The sequence below is a fragment of the Hyaena hyaena genome, unplaced genomic scaffold (assembly GCF_003009895.1).
Source record: "Hyaena hyaena isolate Hyena2069 unplaced genomic scaffold, ASM300989v1 scaffold_733, whole genome shotgun sequence".
NCBI classification, from domain to species: Eukaryota; Metazoa; Chordata; class Mammalia; order Carnivora; family Hyaenidae; genus Hyaena; species Hyaena hyaena.
In genome coordinates, this window is record NW_024081367.1 from 912,246 (window position 1) to 917,363 (window position 5,118).

The following is a 5,118-nucleotide window of genomic DNA, read 5'->3' on the forward strand; positions in this document are numbered from 1 at the left end:
TGGTGCTGAAAACCCTCGGAGGCTCTCACCCCACCCCCAACAGGTTTTGCCGAGGACCTGCTTCGCGCCGGGACCGCTCCCCCCGGTGCCGCAGACACAGGGGCGGACGAAACCGCATCTCGACAACCTGGTGTCGGTGAGACGCACGCGAAGCCTCGTTCTTGGACCCGCTTTGTGAGGAGACGCGTGGAACCGCACCGGGTCCCCCCGCCTCTCAGCTGCTGCTCAGTGTGCCTTCCCGCCCATCACACCAGCCGGGAGGCTCTGGTTGAAGCCACCGATGGTCTTCCTGTTCTAAATCTGAAGCACTTGTCTCAGACTTCATGTCCCGTCTTTCTGCATTTGTCACATTAAACCATCACCTTCTCAAGCCCGCACGCTCTCTGGACTCCGGGCTCTGGGCCGACATGCCCCCAAGTTTTCCCCCAGCTGCTCTGGACTCTTCCACGCAGTTTCAGGGTTGTAGTCCCAGGCTTGTCTTTGCAGTCTCCACCCCTCCGCCCAAAGACACCCATCCACACCAGCGGTGGCTTCGATCAGCCTGACACGGAACCACCCCTGCCCCGGGCACCTCCAGCTCCCCATGTGGTCTCTGAGCACCAGAGCCATGTGACCGATTGATCGCTTATGTGTCCGAATGCCTCAAATGCACCACCAAGTCACAAAGGTAAGAACCCTGGTTTTCCACGACAGAGCCAGCCTTACGCATGTGGGAGGGTGGCCCCCGCGAGCCCAGCACACAAGCCAGGAGCCTAGAGTCACTTCTGCCATTTCTGTCCATCCCTCGACACTCCTGGTGCACCCCTGACTCTTCCCCATTGTATCTCTAGATACGTGTCCTGTTCAGAGGGCTCGGTGTCAGCACCTGCACCCAAGGCTGAGACGGAAACCAGAGGGATCTCGTGGGAGAAAAAGCTGTTTTCCTGCTCCGATTCTTGCTGGGAACTGCACCCCCATCCCACTGGACACGTACCTTGTGATGCAAATAGCATATGTCCTCCTGGTAAGGGACGAGGAGTTCATGATTGCTCTAGAAAAGATCACATCTAAGGACGGACCAGGCGAGAATGACCGGGCAAAGCTCTCTTACTCATAGTCCAGACCACCAGAGGTAGACCTCTCCATGCCAAGACCCCTCGCTCCAAGGAATAACACCCGGGCCCTCAGTTTTGTTCCTTTTTATTGCTGCATGTCCGAGAGGACACTTACACCAGACCACCATCCTCAGTAAACACCATCCTCAGTAAACCTTGAACAAAGACAAGACTTCTCTCCTTTCCTTTCTGTGTCCCTCTGACACTCAGTCCATCTGTATCTTCTCTCTCTCTCCATCTTACATAAGCTCTGCTTTCATCTCCTGCTGGCTCACGTTTGATTTCCGTCCTGCGTGAAGCCACGGACCCCCTTGGCTGGTCCTGTGAGACCCTCCGTTTCCTCAGGACCTGGCCGGCCAGCATCAAAGCCACTGGCCTCTTTGCAAGTGCCCATTCCTTAATCTTCCTCACCCTTGTCCCTGCCCAGCCTCCCTTTTAGTCTTTTGAAGAATAATTATAAAGGGAGGAACTAGATAATCACCACCCAGGCCAAGAGACAGGCCTCGGCCAGGGTCTTAGAGGGTCCAGGTCTCCTCCATGCCTCTCGCCAACCATACCCCCTCCCTCTCCTTTTGGATGGTGATTTTCTTGCTGTTATTTATTGCTTTGCCCCTACAAGTGTATCTGTAAATGACAGAGCTTGGCTTCTGCCTGCTATTGACCTTTATATGCAAGAAATTCGACCGCACGTGTTCTTTGCGACTTCCTTCTTCAGCTTAATACTTCCGGGTGAGATTGGCCGACATGGTGCGTGCAGCCATGACTTCATCATTCCTGTTCCGAGGACGCCAGTGTACTCATGTATTCTACAGCTAGTAGACATCCGGATGTTGTCAGTTTGCTGCTCAGAAAGTTCCCCGTGCAAGTCCCCTCTATAAAAACACACAGCCTCCCAACAGGACCTCCTGACACTGCATCTCAGGTGGCCAGGTACGTGGGCTTTCACCCATGTGTACGGGCACCGCAGGGAGCCGTTAATTTGCATTTTCCAAGTTAGCAATGGTGGAGTATCTATGTATGTTTACTGATCGATTGCATTTCATCTTTTCTGGCATGCCTATGTAATGCCGGAGAGGCTGTTCTGTAAGTATTTTAAATTTTCTCTACATTATGATGTTCTGCCATCTTCAAAAACAAAACAAAGACAAAAACAGAAAGCTATCTAGCTGGGTAGAGACTGCCCCTCTGTGGGTTCACCAGTTCTTAGAGGCAGCAAAGGACCCTGCAGGGAGCATGTCTTTGATATGCAAAATGACCTTCCCAGAGCCCTACCTCCTCTCTCTGGCTCTTACATCCCAGGAACCAATATTCCTCTGCTTTCTAACCATCCCAGGGCCAGGTGCCAGGCAGCTAAAGACATCGTTATAGCCTAGAGCCCACTGAAAGCTTCACACTGGCCAATCCTATGCAGCTCACCCTGACTTGCCTTGCCTTTCCCGCAGAAATGCCAGTAAAGGGGAAACTCCAGTAAAGGCTTTGGTGCAAGCCCTCCCCACCCGCACCCCGGCTCCAGCCTTCTGCCCCCTGATCGCCCTGCTGCTTCCCCAGATGGAGGCACAGCACACCTTCTGTCTCTAGGACCCTTGTAACAGACTTTGCTTTTTCTGAGCCTTTGTCTCCTCTGAGGTCACACCTGACCAACCATCTCCTAACAGAATACAAAGCCAAGGCCATTGCTGGAGCCCTACTGGGCTCTTCATCTTGTCTCCAGGTCGATAATACAGGTGCACACCACCACCTCACGCCGGTCCTCCACTCATTCTATCTGTTGAGATCTCTTCTCTCACTGCAGGCCATATTTTTTCTGCTTTAGGGAAAATCCTTAATTTTTAATGGAATCAAATGCATTGATCCTTTATTCTGTATTAGTGATGCTGGCACCTTGCTCAAAGAATCTTCTCTGACCTCTTATGTTAATTCTTTTTTTAAAAAAGTTTTTTAATGTTTTTTATTTATTTCTGAGAGAGAGAGAGAGACAGCGTGAGCAGGGGAGGGTCAGAGAGAGAGGGAGGCACAGACTGAAACAGGCTCCAGGCTCTGAGCTGGCAGTCAGCACAGAGCCCGACGCGGGGCTCGAACCCACGAACCGTGAGATCATGACCTGAGCTGAAGTCGGATGCTTAACCGACTGAGCCCCCCAGGCGCCCCTGTTGATTCTTGATTTAGAGTAGAACTGATCATCCTGCCTTGTTCAATAGCTTTATCTGTTTTATCCTCCCCTTCCACTTTGGGTTGGCTCTCATGCTGCATTTTGTTTATTTCCAAGTTAATACAAGGTTGTCCTCCCCATTTTAGGATCGTCATGGCAAACCACTGGAGTGACCTTGTCCCCAGCAGCTCATGCCACCGTATGGCTTACTCCGAGCAATGGGACTTCAGCAAATGGAATAGTGAAACTTAGTGAGTGCTCCCTTACTGGAACGTGTCCTCTTGAAAGCTGCTCAGGGACAAGGATGGTGTGAAAGTGGACGAGCTTCTGCAGTCACTACGAGTAGACCCAGGCAAGCAGCCTTGTCCTGCAGCCAGTGAACCTGGCAGAACTGCGGTGTTTTCTTCTGTTATGCAGCAGTACATAAGGGAAACAGCGGCCTTGGCTGTTGGTGGGTCTCTGTGCTTCCTGCTGGTTCACAGCCTGCCTCCCCAACGCCCCGCTCCAACCCACCTGTCCTGATGAGACCACGGGCATCTCTGCCAGAGGCTCCCACCGGTGTCTGTATGTCCACTTCCAATCCACTCTCTGTTTAAATTCAAAGCGCAGAAAAGTACACAGAAAAATGTAACAAGCTCCTCGGTGCTCAACAGATTTTAAAAATGTCATTTGTTATTTCATTTCAGGTTGTTTTGAGTATGAAAGAAATAACATGTGTATGTTTTAAAGTTCCCTTTGAGCCTTTCTCCAGGTTCCTCTCCCCGGGAGGCACCCCACTGGAAACCAGCCTCAAAACCCTGGTGTTGACAAAGATTCTCCTTGACCGAACTTAGGACAGGCTCCTCTGAGCCCACTTTCTGGCCAGTCCCACACTTGTCCCGTCATGACCCTGCTTAATCCAGCTGTAGCAAGGATCCTGGATACGTCAGTTAGGAGGGAATCCTTCCACCCCTGACAGCTGATCACTCTGGGCTGTCTTCAGCAAGGAGCCTATTAACTCAGGTCATCAAAAATCCCCCACCCTTGACGGCCCCTGCCATGTTCAGAGCCGAGTTCAGTCTTTCTCCCTTGTTGCAAAAGTCTTCAATAAAGACTTCCTTTCCTTTTTGACAAGAGTCAGAAGAATTTTTCTTTAACAGTAAGTATCCCTTTGTCAAAGTTTTTACATAGCTGCCATGCATATATGCGCACACACACACAGTGTTCATTTTTGAGACATTTTTAGCATTGTTAAGTGTGACTTGTCTCTGACATAAGTGTGACAGTTCTGTACATCTATAATTCTATTATGCTTTTGAAAATTCTGCTTCATCTCTTGAGCACTAGCCAGGCTCATTCAAACACCAAATCATTTTTCCAAATGGCTAAACACTATTTTATCCTATGATGATGCCACAATTTCTTTACACATTTCCTAGTTTGTGAACGCTAGATTTTTTCACTGACCATGGCGGCAGGAAACATCTGTGTGCACAGCACCTGGTGTACACATACGAGAGTTTCTGGTGCAGATGATAGAGAAAAGCAGAGTCTTTGGGGGGGGGGGGGTTTGCATGTACCAGCTTTTCTAGTCAAATGCTCTCTAAAAGGGAAAGTGTCACATCGCAGAGCCATCGGTGTGTATGAGAGTTCTTGTCTCCGCACACCTTTGCCAACACTTTGTATTTACATACATTTATATCTTTTATTTTATAAAAATAATCTCCTTTTGAGGTTATTTCAGAAAAGGTCTCTGAATGTAAGATCTCTTGGTGTTTTTATGTCCAAAATACATGAATGAACGTTCTTCTTGAGTCCTTAGGCTGGAACCATGGATCATTCTTCCCTCCCTGAAATAGCTTTCCAATGTCTTAAGGCATTTGTGTATTCTCACTG

The 5,118-nt window shown here is 49.7% G+C and overlaps 1 long non-coding RNA gene across 1 annotated transcript; it reads left to right on the top strand.

Moving 5' to 3' along the window:
* The first annotated feature begins 865 nt into the window (after positions 1–865).
* LOC120220909 lies at positions 866–4,351 on the top strand. Its single transcript, XR_005525684.1, has 3 exons — positions 866–1,003; positions 1,810–2,024; positions 3,390–4,351. It is a non-coding gene; the product is annotated as an uncharacterized LOC120220909 (long non-coding RNA).
* The last annotated feature ends 767 nt before the right edge of the window (positions 4,352–5,118 follow it).